The 17736-nt window shown below is 37.0% G+C and overlaps 1 protein-coding gene and 1 pseudogene across 2 annotated transcripts in view; one reads left to right on the forward strand and one right to left on the reverse strand.

The window, feature by feature from the left end:
* Positions 1-17736, reverse strand: part of ALDH1A2 (aldehyde dehydrogenase 1 family member A2) — a 90316-nt gene that overhangs the window by 68486 nt on the left and 4094 nt on the right. The gene's annotated exons all lie outside the window — the stretch shown is intronic.
* Positions 8694-9588, forward strand: LOC308497655 (leucine zipper transcription factor-like protein 1; annotated as a pseudogene). The gene has a single exon. The product of its transcript is annotated as a leucine zipper transcription factor-like protein 1 (transcript).

Below are 17736 nucleotides of genomic sequence, written 5' to 3' on the forward strand. Positions count from 1 at the left end.
ATAGGAAAAGGGCATCAAATGCCAAAATCTTTATAAAATGGTCACAGATGTTTGGCTCACAATTACTTCTCCCAGCTAAGGGAATTAAAATAAAAATTCATAATGGCACTTTATTAGGACACTCCACACAGGTATTTGAAAAAAAAAATCTGTGAGTACAATTTCCTTCCATAAATATTTCATAGCATCTTAGATTCTGGGCACCTGGGCAGGAAATGTCATATATTTCTCCATTTCAAAAATTTTATTCCTTTCCTGGTGCAATGCTTTTAAGAACTCTAACGAGGATAATATTGCACTGCAACAAAGGCTTTCTGTCAAACAGACGTGTCCCTTCCCAAACCTAAAAAGAATCGCCATCTCAGTGTCCAAGAGAGGTGGTCTGAAGTATAAATGGAGTATATGGTTGTGTCTCTGGATTTAAACAGTAAAGATCAGAAAGGCAGGCTTTTGAAAGCCAATTCAAGTTGATTGGGCTGGTTTACACTTTTTGTTTGTTTGTTTGTTTTCAAAAGAGACCATCAGGATAACAAAGTAAAATGCAACTCTATTCTCCCCAAGACAAGTATAGAGACTGAAGTTGCTTAATTTATTCCATCATGAAGGTTAAACGTTATAATGGTTGTGTCTGTGTATGTAAAACAAAGTAGAGAAATAAGGAAATTCATTCAGGACTGAGGTGATTAATCTTGCATGTATTCCTTTATTGTCCTTATAGAACAAATTAGAATGGTACTAGAGTTGAAAAATTTCCATTTAAATATCAGTCTGCCATTTTCCACTTGTGTAATCCTGAAGGATCTTAGACTCTCAAACTCTCTGAGCTTTGTTTCCTTCTCTGTAAAAACAGGGAAAAGGAAAAAAAGGAAGGAAAAAATAACAAGCAAGCCTATCTACCTTGCAGGGCTGTTGTACAATTTAGGAAATAAAAGGTGAATGTGCCTCAGGCTTAGCTGGCCAAAACGGATGTTTCTCCCTTTCCTATTTCTCCCTTTCCTGATTTCCTTGACGATCTCTTGGCCTCATTTGATTTCTCCCATGCAGAAACATGCAGTCGGTGCTCAAAAGATTTGATAAATCACAGTACTGGAGAAAGAAGTGAAGATGGAATAAGGGATTCAGATTTGCTGTCAACAGGGATCCGATTCATCTAAAAATTGCTTTATGTTGTTTTATAAATCACAACAGTTATTTGCATAAACATTCAAAACAATGAAGCTTTGCCATACAAGCCAAGCCACATCCCTTGGCCACTTTTGCAGCCAGAAGATAACTGAGGACAAATCAGACTTACCACACTTTTTGGCCTATGACAAAGGGGTCATGACTATATAGAGGTTGCCATGAATTTTCTAATTGGGGACTCTAACCCCCTGAGGAATTCTCAAAGCAGCAGGCATTAATGGGAGTTAAGTGTAAATAATTTCCTATCCTCAATGAATCTTTGACAAAGCTGCCATGTTTTTATTTCAGTAATAAAATGTTTTGTTATTGTAATAGTAAATGCTTCAAATGATTTGTAATAAACCTGTAGTAAATTGTGCCTTGGAGGGTTGAATTTTACTCACCTTGCCACTAAACTGCTTTTGGTTCATCCAAGGGGAGTACCAGAGAGCAAATCAATAACCAGTTGATCTATTTATAGGAAACAGTTCAACGAGTTTTAATTAATCAGTATAAAGATGTAGTTTAAGGACTTGTTACATGTTACTTATCTCCTTTTACATATTGCTCCGTTTCTACTGATGTACTTTAAAGAGATTTATGGACAACAAAGAACAGACAGCCCTATCATTTAACTAAATAAAATTAAATTTATCTTGTCATAAAAACTTGTATTGATAACCACCTCAGTATGCTACTCTGCAAAGCAGAATATAATTGAAGATTGTAATCAAAGGTAAGAAAAGTATTTTTAATGAAAAAATCCCCACCTTATTTTACTTCTAATTAAGAGGTCACCTATATAAAGTAAAATAATGAAGCAAATAATCAGATCACTTCTGGGTGGTGGGGGAAGAACCCTCATATTGAAATATCTAGGTAGTCAGAGCAAAAGCAGTTCTGTTGACTTCCATTCTTCACTCTGCTTCACGCCAAAACATCTGGCTAAAAAGTGAAAAAACACCCAAATGGCATTGTATAGGAAAACACCTAGATGATTGATTGCATTTTTCACTTTAAAGTCAATGTTTTGATATTATAGAGACACGGCCTTTGCTCAAAAGGTGTAATCTTTTGCTGGCAAAAAGCATGGTTTTACAAAGTTTGCTTTGACAAGGAGTAATTTATTAATTCTAATTTAAAACCAATTAACAGTTTCAAATAATGGACCCAAGACTGTATGAACCGAATCCCACTTATCGTGAGTCATAGGCTGAAAGGAAGGAAAAAAAAGAAAATAATTCACTAGAAAAGACTGCAAACTGGACTTACAAAGTATGCAGATAGCACAAGGTCAAAAGAAAGAGAAACTAGAGGTAACATTTTAAGAAAAATACTAATCTAAAGTGACTGTGCCAGAGTATTTTAAAATAAATGTTATATGCCCAACACATTACACTAACATGCAATGATGACACAAACTGCGTTGATGTTGTAAACATAAATAAGTTAGGACATTAGCAGTTGGGTAACAAAGATCCACCCAGCTTCTCACATATCCGTCTAACCTCAAGGTCTGTTTCTGAAAGTGAAAGGACACTGATGAGAAAGTACAGAGACAAAAGGTCATTAGTCATGTTCCCCAGAGGACCGTTCAGTTTGGCCAGCCTTTCAGGGGACAAATGAACTGGGAGGTGAGGTAAGGTGGGGGGCCTGGCCTTGTTCCCAGAATGATTCAGATTAAAGGACTCTGGGGTAATTCCAGGGACCTGTGATACAGATTAGGGCAGACCTAGTGTTCCATTTGATTCAGGATTTCAAGCCTTGTGGCAGGATATCTCCACACAGACAAAAACGGTCTAATTTTCCCAGTCTCTCTTAGTCATATGACTTGGTGTGAATCTCATGGAGGTCGCTGGGTCTTCTTTAACCACACAAGTGGGCAAAGGTGCTCTAAAGTCAAATTCTGCCTCCCCGTTGTTCTGATATAATTTCTTCATGGGTCGAACTGCCATGCATATAAAGATTACTAGATGGTGTGACCTAAAGGTGTCATTTAAACTTTCTGTGGCTCAATTTTCTCATCTGGAGAATAAGATAATAAAACCACCTCACCTAGTGGTCATAAGGATTAAATAAGGTATTGTATTACTGAAAAGCCTGGCATGGTGTGCATTCAAACTTAACTGGTTCTGATTCTGAATGTAAACAACCAATTCAAGGCAATTTATTAGTGCTCTTAAAAAATTAGTCACTCCTTGTTCTGTGTTTGTTTGTTTATTCATTCATTTATTCTTCTCTCTATAGCTAGTCACCAAGACCTGTCTGCCAAACTATCGGAGACACACAAGGCAAAAGAATGGGGACATAAGTAAAGATGGTGAAGGCCGTCTAACCCATTAACTTGTTTGCAGGCATTTCTGACTGCTACCCTTTTCTGACTGCCATGGAGACAGTCTAATGCAGGCTGGTTCAAACATACTACGGTGGTCTAGCCCTGAGAGGGTCTGAGCAGTGGTGTGGGAAATATGCTTTGAGAAAAGGAAACTCAGTGAAAGGGCTTTAATGCGGTTGTCAGTCTTGAGAAAGCAGAATGTAACTTTTTTTTTTTTTTGGTCTTCTGCTTGGAAACAAATGTTCTTTTGCCTATCTTCCCTAGGTTTAATTAGTCTTCTGTCTTTCTCAGAATTCAGCCTGTTCATTTGCAAATGGCAGACATCAGAAAGGCTACTGAGTGTGAGTGTGGGTGTTGGGGGGGGGAGGGAGGAGGAACCTGAAGTGTTTATTTTCAAAGCCACAGGGGTCCCCATTTGAAAAAGCACCCAGCTTATCTCAATGTTTTTGTTTGTATGATTTTGAATTAAAAGGTTGGAGCAATTCATTTAGGAGATTAAGCTGTCTTTACAATGGTCCTAGTTGACTTATTTATTCAGTAGTATTGCTAGGGCTTAAAAAAAAGTCTACTACATTCTTCATTATTCAAGTGCAACAATTTTAAAGGATTCCTTTGGTTTATTTCATTGTCAATTAATTTTACACTAAAATGATGTTTATTTGCTGGTCATAGATAAAAATCACAAACTGTGTAATCGGTTTAGGTTTGCCAATTTTAACAAGTAAAAATACAGGATACCCAGTTAAATATGAATTTCAGAAAAACAATGAATTAAATTTCAGTATAAGTATGTCCCAAATCACTGGCAAGTCATGGGGCATACCTATATTTAAAAAGTATTAGTTATTTACCTAAAATTCAAATTTAACTAGATGCCGGTATATTTTATCTGCAAGCCTAGCAGATTTCCATGGATGTTGTACCTGTTCCAAGGACGCCAAGCGTAAGCTAGGAGAAATTCCATTTCATTATTATACTTAAATTTGCTCCCTGCAGAGTTGACGTACTTCATCAATCAGAATAATTCCCAGTCTATAAACAGATAAACTGATACCTCAGGAAATCAAGTGAATTTTGACTACAGGATGAGCTCTAGTTCTAACCGCCAAAGCCCATTCCATTTATGTAATTAATTCCATTTATGGTAATCTCATTAATAAACGAAAAAGTAAAACACAAAAGGGACAACAGTATCTTCAGTTGAATCAAAAGTTAATGTCATGAAAAAAAAAGTTAATATTATGGACTACTTCATTTAAATGCCAATATCATCTTTCATTTATGTTACAAAGCAAGCATCTCCTGCAGAGGGCCTGAAACATCCCAGGGCATATTCCAAGGTTGAAGAGGCCTTTGAACCAATAAATAAGTGATTTCTCCACAGGAGGCTAAACACTTGCTTCTGACAGTAAACAAAGAGCAAGCTGAATTTTTGTAGCACAATCATTTTCATGTATCTGTTCATGTAAATAAATAGTTAATTAGAGGGATTAATTTTTTTCCATTGAAATTAAAAATTTGCCCTTGATGCAAATCCTAGCGAATGCTTTCAAACATAATTATACCTATTTTGGACTTAAATGATTAAATTCTTCCTCTTTGTTCTTACAAATACACAAAAAGGTCTATGTGTCTCCTTTTCCTACCCCAGGTATTGAATTGTAATATCTAGTTGTAATTAATTCCGAAAGCCCCTGAGTTAATAAAATGTCGTAATGGACTAATAAACCTAATTGTGCATAGCTTATGTAGTCAATTTCATCAAAGTCACATTTAATATTTAGGAAGAAAGATTTTTTTGTAGACCTCAAAGGACCTTAATTTTTCTTTTTCTTTCTTTTTTTTTTTCTCAATAGGCACCCTCCTGGAAAAGGAGAAAGAAGAAAAAGCCCAAATTAAGCTTCAAACATTTGGTCAAGAAATTCCTATTTGCCATTTAAATAAAATATTAGAAAAATCTTGGACTTAGTTTTGAAATGAATCTCATGTTGGAGGTAACTTTTCCTAAGAAATGCCACTGAAAGCTGCCACTTGACCCGGAATTCCTCTACAAGAAAAACTAGCTATAACTACATGTGAGACCTGTATGAAAAACTGCCGGAATGTCAACTTCATTTGCAATGGCCCCATATGGCCTGATCACTCTCCCTGGCATGATAAATCACTGGCAGAATCCTTACCTTCCTACGTTTGATCTCCGCTCAGCAAGATGTGGTTTTGATGTGAAGAACTCCAGAGCTCTTAGGGCAGAGACAAATAGCAGTGGCACTGACCTGCAAAGTGCTAAGTCTCTATTAGACTCAAGTGAAAAGCCTAAGCTTCTGACAAGTTCCCTCTCCAGAGTTTACCAGACCCACTGTGGTTTTCATGAGCTTAGGCAGCTGCTGAAATGGTTTGGAAGAAAAGGGCCAACAAACCTCTTCTTTCCACCACTATCACCAAGTATTAAAATCAATTTTAGCTAAGATTCAAAGGAAGAGTTCTCTTGGGCGTCACTGCTCTAATTTCTAGTACAGTAAGTCTTTAGCTAACATAAAATTGTTGATTTCCAGTGGATCTTAATGACACTGCTAATCACTCACTTATATAAGGAGAGTCTTTAGCGGATTTCTGTGGACTACTCTTTGGCAATTATAAGGACATTCTTAGGATCCCTTGGTGTGACATTACCAAATACACAAATTATTTAACAGTAACAATAAAAATAAAGATCTGAAATAAACCTTAAAAAAAATCACATTTGAAAGGCTTCTTGCAAAAGAGTTGGTGTGTTCATATGTCACTTGTCTATAAAAATAACCACAGAATCACTCCAAAAATTGTAAGATTAAAACTGGCGTGAAATTTCAGTTGGCTGAAATGATGAGGAGTTCCAAGAAAGCAAAAAGTATGCTATCATTTTAACAGCTGAATTATTTCAATAGCTGTCCCCTTTGTACCACTCACAATTAGAGACACTCATAAATAAGCCCCTCATTAGCTCTCAGTAGAACTAAATTAGTGACTTTGCAAGAGTTCATTAAAAGCAAAATGTTTGGTTTCTTTTTTAGATGAACGTAGGTTACCCATATTTGTATATACATGGCTATACTAAATGTTAGACAACAATATCTCGCCTTAATTCGGATCATCAAGAGTTCCAAAATTCTGTTTTGTGTACTTCTTTTCTAAGCCTTCTCTTTCTCTGTTGGAATTCCTGGTAATGATACCAGAATGTGGGTAAACCTCATTAGTCTCCCTGCTGTTTACAAGACAGGATTTATGCTCAATGTGCTGAACACAATGACACACATCACTAAATGGCTAGAACTACCACCCAGGCTCTAATCTGAGAAAATTTTTCACTCAGTACAAATACCTATCAGCATGGAGAAGCATGGAAGGGCAATTACAGCCAACACATGTAGTCTTTAAGAGTACACCAATAAATACCCATTTGTGAAGGTTAATTTAATGCAACCCAGGGTGTTATCTGGAATAGTATATGTCACCAATTCAATCCATTAAGTAATTACTAAATTCTCAAGAGGGCTCACAGAAGTCAAATGTGGTTATTCCAGGTTCATTGCTTCTGGTCTCCCTAAGGACCATTTAGGCTAACAGCTGGAAGAGGTGACTACAAAGGTTTCCGAGGCACCACTAACCATTTTATGAAAACAGGTAAATGAGTCTAATCTAACCAAGGGTTGAGAGTCATCAAGAGCCTTCCTGAGAGAAATACTTAGGGAAGCAAAATACACAAAGCACTAGTGCATAAAAATAGAAAAGGATATGAAAAGGACGAGAAGAAGGGGTGAGTCTGACTGGGAAGTAGAGGAGAAAGAGAAATGTGCGCTTTCTAAAAGTGAAGACAGAAGTCTGGAGACTGTAAGATCTGGCTTAAGGAGACAACCTGTCAGCAGTTTCTTTGGAGAGGATTTTTAGCCATTTACAATGAAACATTAATTGTGCATGCCAACCACGACCACCCTCTGTCACGGAAACGCTATTCAAGTTTGGATGTTGCATCAAGTTCTGGGGACCACTCTATTTCTCTATTCTGCGTCTCCTGTGAGGTTACATGTAACAGATGGATCTAATAGTAGTTAAGCCTTAGTGAGAAATAATACAAGACAAGTGGAAGATAGCCATCCAACTCTCTGGCAGTGTCTCTCCCACATAGGCTATAGTCAAGTTACACAAAATGAGGGCCTATGGAGGACAGGAAACATTAGAAAGAACGTGAAGTATATCCGCTTTCAACAATCTCATACATCCTCACTCCCAAGTGAATCTGAATAACCATAGCAAAGAAAAGTACTTTTTGAATGAAAACAAACAAGTGTTATTCAGGGCCTGGCGTGACTACAACAAAATCCCTAAGAATCTAAAAACAGTAGTTTACCATAGCCTAAAGAATCACACCTACCCAGGTGACTCATACCTAAAGCATCGGAAGTATTTCTGGTTTGGTTTGAATGTACACTCTTATCTTTACCAATTTCAACCATACGTGAAAAGCACTTTGGAAATTGTAGTATTAATAATAAAAGCTGTAGCTATTAGTAGCTATTAATGATAATAAAACATAACAAGAATTCATTCAACAAACATTTCCTAAGCATTTACACTATCAGACACTGAGCTAGATGCTTCAGAAATACCCAGATGAATAGGAATTTGTAATCTAGTACAGTTTAGGAATAGTGAGTTACACAGAAAAATATAATACAAGGCAAAAAATTGTACCATTAAGGAGTAGTGCAAACCAGTAATACGGGCATTCAGAGACTATAGATTCATCCTAAAAAAGACAAGTGTGGAGCCAACTACTATTCACAGAAGGGCTAGATTCAGTTTTAAGGTTGGAGAATTTCATTCTTCTTCAGAATTAGATGCCCACATGCACAGATTAAATAACCCACGAAATACAAGCACAAATATGAACGTACAACACCCGCTTTGAGTTTTAAAACACAGAGTTTAAAACAACATTAACAAAATACAAAGCAATGTTATTTTCAAGCCTGGTGTGGTGCTAAGGTATAATTTATATTCTCTAAACTAACAGGATGAAGTACAGTTTTGAATTAGTTATTCAAGGAAAAGATCTTTCTATTAAAAATTCTTTTTCAAGGGCGATCCCAGGTTTATTTAGCAAGGCTCCTCCTGGCCTCTCTGGCTGCTATATAGGCTGCTGCCTCCCGCCTGCCCCATGGCAGAGCTGGGCCTAAGGGAGCAACATAAAAATGAAGTTATTAATTATATGTGTTTTGCTTGTTCAAAAAGAGGTTTGAGACCCAGGACTGTAGATTCCTGCTTCCAAGACCTCAAGGAGAGCAGGCTGGTGGAGGAGACCTTCACCACAGATGAAGTCTCCAAAGTCCTGAGCAGGTTACAGGCTGTGTGCACAGCCAGCCAGAGGCAGAGCCCATCAACACGGCCTGCACCAACCTGTTACTTCTGCGGCAGCTTTGCTCACAAGCTGAGCGCTGGCACCTCAAGCTACAAACACATTTCTCTGAACTGAAAACAGAGAATTATTAGAACAAGTTGCAGAATTTGAAACAGCAGGATTTACTTCTTCAAATAAAAAGCCCACCATAGATATCATAAAGCCAGAACTTGCTCCACCTAACGAAGATGTAACAGCAGAACTCCTACATGAGGAAATTTTAAGACTCCACGAAGAGAATGAGACATTGAAGTCAAGGCTGAAGGCAACTGAAATACAGCCTACAAATGCACTGGATGAGAAGACAAAACTAGAAAGAGCACTGCAGGATTTACAGCTGGCTCAAGGAAATCAAAAGGATTTTATAAACGTCCAAGATTTGAGTGACTTGGAAAACACAGTTGCTGCTTTAAAGAGTGAGTTTCAGAGGACTCTTAACAAGACAGAAAACCAGACGTCCCTGGAGGAGAGTTTGTCAACATCCGAGCACCACCTACTCAGGGTTCAGGCTACTCAGAGCATGGCTGAAAGGGAATCAGAGAAGAAATGCCAACAAACAACAGCTTATGGAAACATGAAAGGGATTCTTACCAAGAAGAAGGACCAAATCAAAGATGGGAAGGAAAGACCAGCAAAATACAAACCCAAAGATTAAAAACTGAAGAAGATTTCACCTGGAAGCTGCCATTGCATGAAAGTACAAGCTGTTTCTTACCTCAGACATGTATTTTGAAGCAGTTTGTTACAGTCCTTCTCTTTATTTTTCTAATATTTAGACTTTGCTTCTAATATTTAGAACTACCGTTCCTATTTTCGGTTGCCTGATTGAGAAGAGAGGAAACCTACTGATTCTGGTCCGTTGTCACAAACTCCTCTGAGCCGAGTGCTCCAGAGTCTTGGTTCAAACGCAGGGAGAATTCTTTATAGTAAAGCACCGAGTTTTAGAATGGGAAGAAGACTCAATCCTTTTGTATTAGTATAAAGAGCATATCTTTTTATTTTTTTATTTTATTAGTTTCAGGTGCACAAGACAAGGTAATACTTAGACGTTCATCATTTATATCCCTCACACTGTGAACCCCCCTCCCCCAACCCCCATCCACTATCCCTCTGACCTCGCACCGAGCCATCACATTATATATATAAAATTATAGTTGTCATTCATTATTGTTTAGCTTCCGGTGTACCGTGCCGTGATCAGGCATCTACAGCATCCCTGAGGTGGTCTCCCAAATGGGACACGTGTCCATCGGATACTCTACAAAATCTTTACAACATTATTGATTACATTCCCCAAATTAATTTTCAAAAACCCTGAGGCCATTTTGTGGTTACCAACTGTCTTTTTAATCAATGTTAAAGCTAGCAATATCTATACTTGTGCATTCCCTAGGGTAAATATAGAGTTATTAAAGATAGTTATTACAAATGAATCTTATTTTTAAAATGAAAAAAGAAATTCTTTTTCACATTATAATCATTGTCACCTTTCCAGTTTTTCTTCAATCCCATAAACAAACGGTATACAATGAAGAATTCATCTATTTGCCAGGTAATGGTCCTTCAAAAATGAGTGGTGTATGGGTTGGAAGGAGAGAAAAAAGGGGGGTGAGCACAACAGTAACTAACATTTGAGCACTTATTCTGTTTTAAGTAATGTAAGAATTAATGTAAGGAAATTAGGAAAATTAATCTTGACATGAAAAAGTTATAAGGATGTTATCCTAGAATTTTGTACAGTGACTCCTTAAAGGTGGGTTTATGGAATGCACTGCTGTTCTTAGTTTAAGGAAACCAACATGTATTAAAATCCAAAGCAGGACTAGTTTCTGATATTTTCCCATCATGGAGAAGACCAGTCTTAGAGGAAAACCACACATTTGGGACCTCCTAATCTTATTCCAAAACTGCATAGAATACAATTTAAAAAATTCTTTACACATTAATATTGTCTGACTTTCCCATACGTTACATCACTTGTCTTTAAGATTTATGGGTCCTTATACAGACACAAATACCAATTACAGGTGTATTAAGACACAAATGCAAAAGGTAAAAATTTTAATAATAAAAATAGACTTTAAGAAGACGATAGAGCATATCTTGAAATTTCTTAAATAAGACACCAAAAGCACTAACCATAAAGAACAAAAAACAATCCTTTCCATTTACATTTAAAACTACATGATAATTATACCAAAAAAGATGGAGGAAGAATTTAATTACAAGGAGGAAGAAAATGTTCACGTAGTGTGTTACTATTAAAGGATTATAATCCCAAATATATACAAATTGCTACAAACCAGAAAAAACACATACACACACACACACAAAGGAGCAAATAATATACTGGCCAATTCACAAAGGAGGAAAGCCAAATGGCCGATAAATACATGAAAAGATGCACACCTTCACAAGAAATCAATGAAAGGCAAATTAAAATAGCAATGAGATAACATTTCACATTCCTCAGGTTGGCAAAATTTAGTAAGTATGAGAACTCTAAATACAAGTGAGGATGTAGAGTAATGGGGACTTTGATATAATGCTGGTAGTGGTGGAAACTAGTATAATCACGTTGGACAGAAATTTGGCAATCCCTAATTGCTGTACATACATATACCCCATAAGCCAGCAATATCACTTCTAAGTACATATCCTCGAAGGTCTCTCATCCAGGTATACAAGGAGTTATGTTCAGGAATGTTTAATGCAGAATTATTGTAATAGCAAAATGCTGAGAGTACCTTAAATGTCAATAGCAGAAGAATTAAAAGTTTTGATATATCCAAAGGATAGAATACCATGACAATGAAGGAAATACAGGTACATGCAACAACATGGATGAATCTTGAATACATTATGTTAAGCAAACAAAGCCAACTGCAGAAGAATATATACAGCATGCTACCATTTATATAAAAAGATATATATATATATGTACATATATGTATGGCATATTTTGTTTGTGAATACATATACTGTTTTATGAATACATACACATACACCTATGGGGAAGATAAATGCCTCTGAGGAAGAAAGGAGGAGAAAGACAGGGAAATAGAAGTTCACAGGGAGAGTGTCAATGTATTTCTTTTAAAAAATTAGAAGCAAACATTGCAAAATGTTAAGAACTAACAAATCTGGGTACAGGCACACACTTTTGTTATATTATTGTCTATAGCCTTCTATCTGATTGAAAAATTTCATTTCCTGTCAAATATGGCTAACAACATAGTGTGCTGTTGATCTGCTGAGCTGCAAACATCTCTTTACCTTCTGACCCTCCTGGTGCTTTAAGTGCACTCATCTCGAGCATTTAACATCTTCTATCATGCACCACAGTTATTTGGGTGCACATCCTCACCCCACGCCTAAGTGAGAATCCTCTCTGGCCTCTTCAGGACAGAACCCACATCTATGTATATCTTCGTACCAAACAGTGACCCTAATAAATGTCAAATGAATAAACAAGTGAATAAATTCAGGGAAGCAAAAGGTGAGCTCTGGCTGCAATTAAAATAAAAATGCCCATAAAATGATACAATTAGATCACTTTCCCTGTGAAAATCAAGTTATATTGGAAAGTTGGGTATCAGACTCTAAAATATAAATGAGGCAGAATTCACTGGCTTCAGGCTTGCTAGGGAATGTAACGAAAACAGTCTCATACTGATTCCTGATCTCCTCCCAAAAAGGATTCAGGGAGGAAGTCCAATTTTCACACCTAGGGAAATAAGACTTGAAGTTATCCTCTGTAGATTCATATAGACATTTCATAATTTTGTCCTCCCAGGCAAGGCCTTAAATCCCTTCTTCCTTCCCACTCTAAACCGTCCATCATTACACATATGTCCGCCCATAGATCTTGTGTATATTGGTGCTGGAGATTGGGGGAGGAGGGAAACAGTTTATTTTTGCCTGTTAGTGGATTTACTAAACTACCCTATTTTGCCAGATTCATTTACGTGGAGGTAGGTTCCATCCTACCTGTGGGAAGACCCACACAACTTATATGTAACTCAGTTTAATCTTTAAGCACCCCCTAGAAATGACCCGGGGCAAAAAAACAAAACAAAACAAACAAACAAACAAAACCCTAAGAGTCATCGAATTCGAAATCAGAAGACTTAAGCCAGATGAATGAAAATTATGTAGGAGAAAGGTATACAAAAACAATCTTTTAATTATTTTGGATTTTTCCCCTATATTTTATAATCAAAATTAGAAAATATTTTGGTAGCCATGATATCCTAAATTCTTCTAAATAAGAGACAGGTGTTTCCAGTTTCAACTGGACAACAGGTTTTATCTTTCCAGAGATGTAGGTATAAAGAAAACTACTACTTTGGCTCTCCAAAGTTCAAATTGTGATGAGGAAAGGAAACAGAGCAGATAACTACTTCTGAAGGTAACAGAGCTGAACTGGAAGAAAAGGAAAGCTTCCTTCTGCAATAAAAATTAGAATGTTCACTCATGACATTCTAATTTTTAACCACATTCTACATAGGTCAATAAACTCCCATGTTTAGCCCCTGGGAAGTTTTGTTGCCAACCCAGCAAAAGTCTAGATGGTGAAAGCACCCAATTAATATTCTAATTGGAACTTTCAAAGGCTGAAAGTGTTTTCAAATCATGTGACACAACAGAGACTTGCTATAAATAAACTCACTAAGAGTTAAGACTATGAAGGGAAACAATTTGAACATAACTCCATCTTAAAGGCTGAAAAACAAGCGATAGAGAAATGCCAGAGACAAGAAATTACCAATTTGGATTATCTCATATACTGTACAGGTAAAATGGAACAGAGCTCAAAGATACATCTGAAAAGGCAATTAAAAATTAACCAAGGTGACATTATGGCAATCACTACTATATGCATTAGACTTGGAGTACAAAGGGAAATGACTGGCTTTGAAATGACCTGTCACAGTGAATAAAGAAATTAAAGCAATGCTACTGTGTTTCCCCGAAAATAAGACCTAGCAGGACGATCAGCTCTAATGCACCTTTTGGAACAAAAATTAACAGAAGACCCGGTCTTATTTTAATATAAGACCTGGTCTTTATAATATTATAATATAATACCAGGTCTTATTAATTTTTGCTCCAAAAGACCTATTAGAGCTGATGGTCCAGCTAGGTCTTATTTTCGGGGAAACATGGTAGAAGGGCTTCCAAAATAGTCACTGCATGGTGCTTTTACTTTCTGGAAAGTTAAATGCCCCAAAATTGGGCAGTTAAGATTAGTGAAAGTCTCTGCAGTTTTAAATTATATAATCTAAAATACTTCCCATTTCCAAAAAGTATCTACTTTCCAAGGTTGCCCTCATACGCTGCCATGCTTCCCAGACTTATGTACCAACGATTTGGCAACATCTTTGTCTAAACCACTTAGAAATACCAGAAATGGCTGTTGATAATCTGACATTTAGGCCCAGTCAATTGGGTATACTGAGGCACATTAATGCTGAATTTTGGCACAAGTGTCAGATATCTAATTTAATTATTAAAATACAGTGCTGTGTCACTTAACATCAGGGATACCGCTCTGACAAATGCATTGTTAAGCAATTTTGTCATTGTGCAAGCTTCGTAGAGTGTACTGCACAAACCTAGATGGTGCAGCTTACTACTCTAATTGTGTGTGCTATACTCTTTAAAATTTATGTTTTGATTATAGTTGACATACAATGTTATATTCATTTCAGGCGTACAACATAGTGATTAAACATTTATACACCTTACGATGTGATCTCCCTGAAAAATCTGGCAGCACACACAGTTATTACAATATTATTGACTATATTCCGTGAACTATACTTTTATACGACTGGCAACGGCAGGTTTGTTTACACCAGCATCACCACAAATACACGAGTAATTGCAGTTTAAGTCTTGAGTGTTGGCTTTTCGTTTTGTAATGCAGGTGCCTGACTTAAGCTTTAATTGCAGAGGCAACCACCTCAAAGGGCATCCACCTCCAGGAAGGCTATCTGGAATGCACACATCACCGAACACAACTGGGTAAAGAGCCAGGTCGCCTCCCCCACGGAGGCTGCTTTGTTTTAGAGATCTTGGTTGATTTTAGATAACTGACCATTTGGACTATTTATTTTTTAAATTCTCCCGCACTTTGAATTCCCACTCTTATGTTTTAAATTTACCAAGAAAGAGTGAGCCCACAGAACCCTAGCCCGTGTGCTGCCTACTCACTACCTCGCTATGCTGTGGGGAACAACCTGTAGCTCCAGTCTGTTAGTAACAAACTTTTTTTCCTTCAAAGTTTCCTAATGGTTAACACCTGAAGGGCATCTTACAATCATTACAAAGCCCAAGGGAAGGTCCAGTGGTAAGACTGGTTTAAAAGGGCGATGTTTATGGGAAACTCAGGGGACCAGATTAGCACCCCCAAGTATTTCTAGCCAATAGCACAACTATCGATAGGCTGAGATGGCACAAAACAGTAATGCCTTGCACACATTATAATGGCTCTGACACTAATAAGGGATAGGAATTTTTCAGTTCCATTATAAGCAGGTGGGATCACTGTCGTATATGCTATACTTCATTAACCAAACCGTCGTTATGCGGCGCATGACTGTACTAGCTGGAAAATTGTTTGATTTGGTGACTTTTTAGTAAAAATAAGACCGTGGTTGGGAAACCACCAAGGAATCCCATTTGATGAAGAGCCAGTGTACAAGGTACCCAGAATATTAAACTTATGATTAATTGAAATAGTAAACAGTTACCTGTTTTGTAAAACTTTATTGATCATACAATGTTGATCTGTCTTAAAATAGGACTCCATTAATTTGGAACTACAAATGTAATCATCACTGTACAAAAATGAAATGGAATTCATCCTTGACTGATTGTCATTATATGCCATTTATTTTCATAGACATCCGTTTAGTCCTGACAACAACCCTGTCAGGTAGATACTATTATCTCAATTTTGACAGCAATAGGAATTGACACTCAGTGAAGAATCCCGCTGAGAGGAGACACCATCCATACCTTGTTTACTATCGCATCTCCAGAACCTGGCACCATCTTACACTGTGGTGAATAAATGTTAACTGTTCACACAGCTAACAAGCATATATCTGGCCAAGATTTGAACAAACGCTTATTTTAATTCAGAGCCTTTTTTTTCCCAAGTCAAGCACTTGTAAATTTTTCCTAAAACGCACGCCATAGGGTCTCTGTTGCAACTACTTGACTCTGCCATTGTAGCCCAAAAGGTGTCACAGGCAGTATGCAACTGAATGGGTATCACTCAGTTCCTATAAAGCTTTATTTATAAAATCAGACAGTCTGTATGTAGTTTGCCGACCCGTGCAAGCTGTCACTAAGATAACTAAAAAGGCAAAAATACCCATCAGTATTTGTATTTCTTTATCCAACTGAGAAACTGACTTGAGCCAGAACTGTGTATGTCGGTATCTGAGACGTTTTTGGTTTGATCATGGTTTAATCATGTTTGTCTAATGCAACAGAGAACTAACTGTGCACGCCTGGCTTCTCTTTGCTTGTGCATGCCTCACTACAAGCAAATCAGACATCACACAACAGATTTCTCAGAGAATCTTCTACTCTCAAATCGAAAAACCATCATTCTTCATTTTATAGACATAAAGGACAGAAGTGCCTCAGCAAATAATGATTCCATATGGTAACATAAGCCTCTGTGGAAGAAGGCATCAGGGCAGGACCCTAGGAGAATTATTGAATTCAAGTCTTATGATGAGGTTGTTCAGCTTCCCTGGGTTAAACAGAGATTCAAACATCAAAGAGCTGTACAATTATGAAGTATTTTTTGACAACCTGAGGTCCCCTGTAAATATGAAGTTTGATTTACAATTTATAATCATGATAGATAATCTTGAATATAGGCTTGGAAACAACTAGAACTACACCATCTTTTAAGAAATGATCCCTGGAAGAGGCAAGAATCTTACCCCAGACCTAAAAAGAACTCACAGAAACATCAAAAATAGTAATTTAGAGTCAGGGAATCAAAAGCCACAAAAGGTAGCTCCTTCTTAAGAGAAGTAGCACCATTCATATTTTCTCCATGTTTGCAATAGAAGCAACACAAAAAATATTTAAACTCTCTCAAAAAAAAAAAAGCATGTGACTGTTAGGAAAAGCAAAGCATATGGTGAGGTAAGCTCTATCAATTTTTTAAAAGCCAAGGCCAATGTCTCCCATATCAATTATTCCTACTTTCCCTATTCTCTCACCTTCAAAACGTTTTGCAAGAATCATTTAAAATATATATGCAAGTGCTAAGTAAACCATTACACTCTATCAACCATGTAAGTAGCTTTGTAAATATTATTATCATTGTTATTTTTACATTGATCAACTGAACGACCGCCAGACTGACAACCAATCTTTGGCACTCAGTCTTTCTACTAAGACCCCTAAGCTCCCGTGAATGCTTCCACAGCCCAATTAGCATAATGGAGAGCACAGTTGTTAGGAACGTGGCCACTCAAAAACTGTTTGCACTGAATTGAAATCAACCCCAGAAAACAGTATATGTTCAATAAAAGTTGTTAAATGAATAAATAAAAGAATAAATATAGTTACCCAAGGCACATTAGCTCTGATTATCAGTTGATTGCCTTTTACTGTTTCTCTTCCAGTTTAGTAGGTCAATAACCCATAAATGTCCCCTAATTTCTGTTCTAGCTCCCCACAGTATCAGATGCTGAAGGAAAACATAGCACTTTATATTACTGTTAATTATGGCCATAAGCACTCACTTAAAATGTGATCAACAGAG

This window comes from Rhinolophus hipposideros, assembly GCF_964194185.1.
Source record: "Rhinolophus hipposideros genome assembly, chromosome: 5".
NCBI classification, from domain to species: Eukaryota; Metazoa; Chordata; class Mammalia; order Chiroptera; family Rhinolophidae; genus Rhinolophus; species Rhinolophus hipposideros.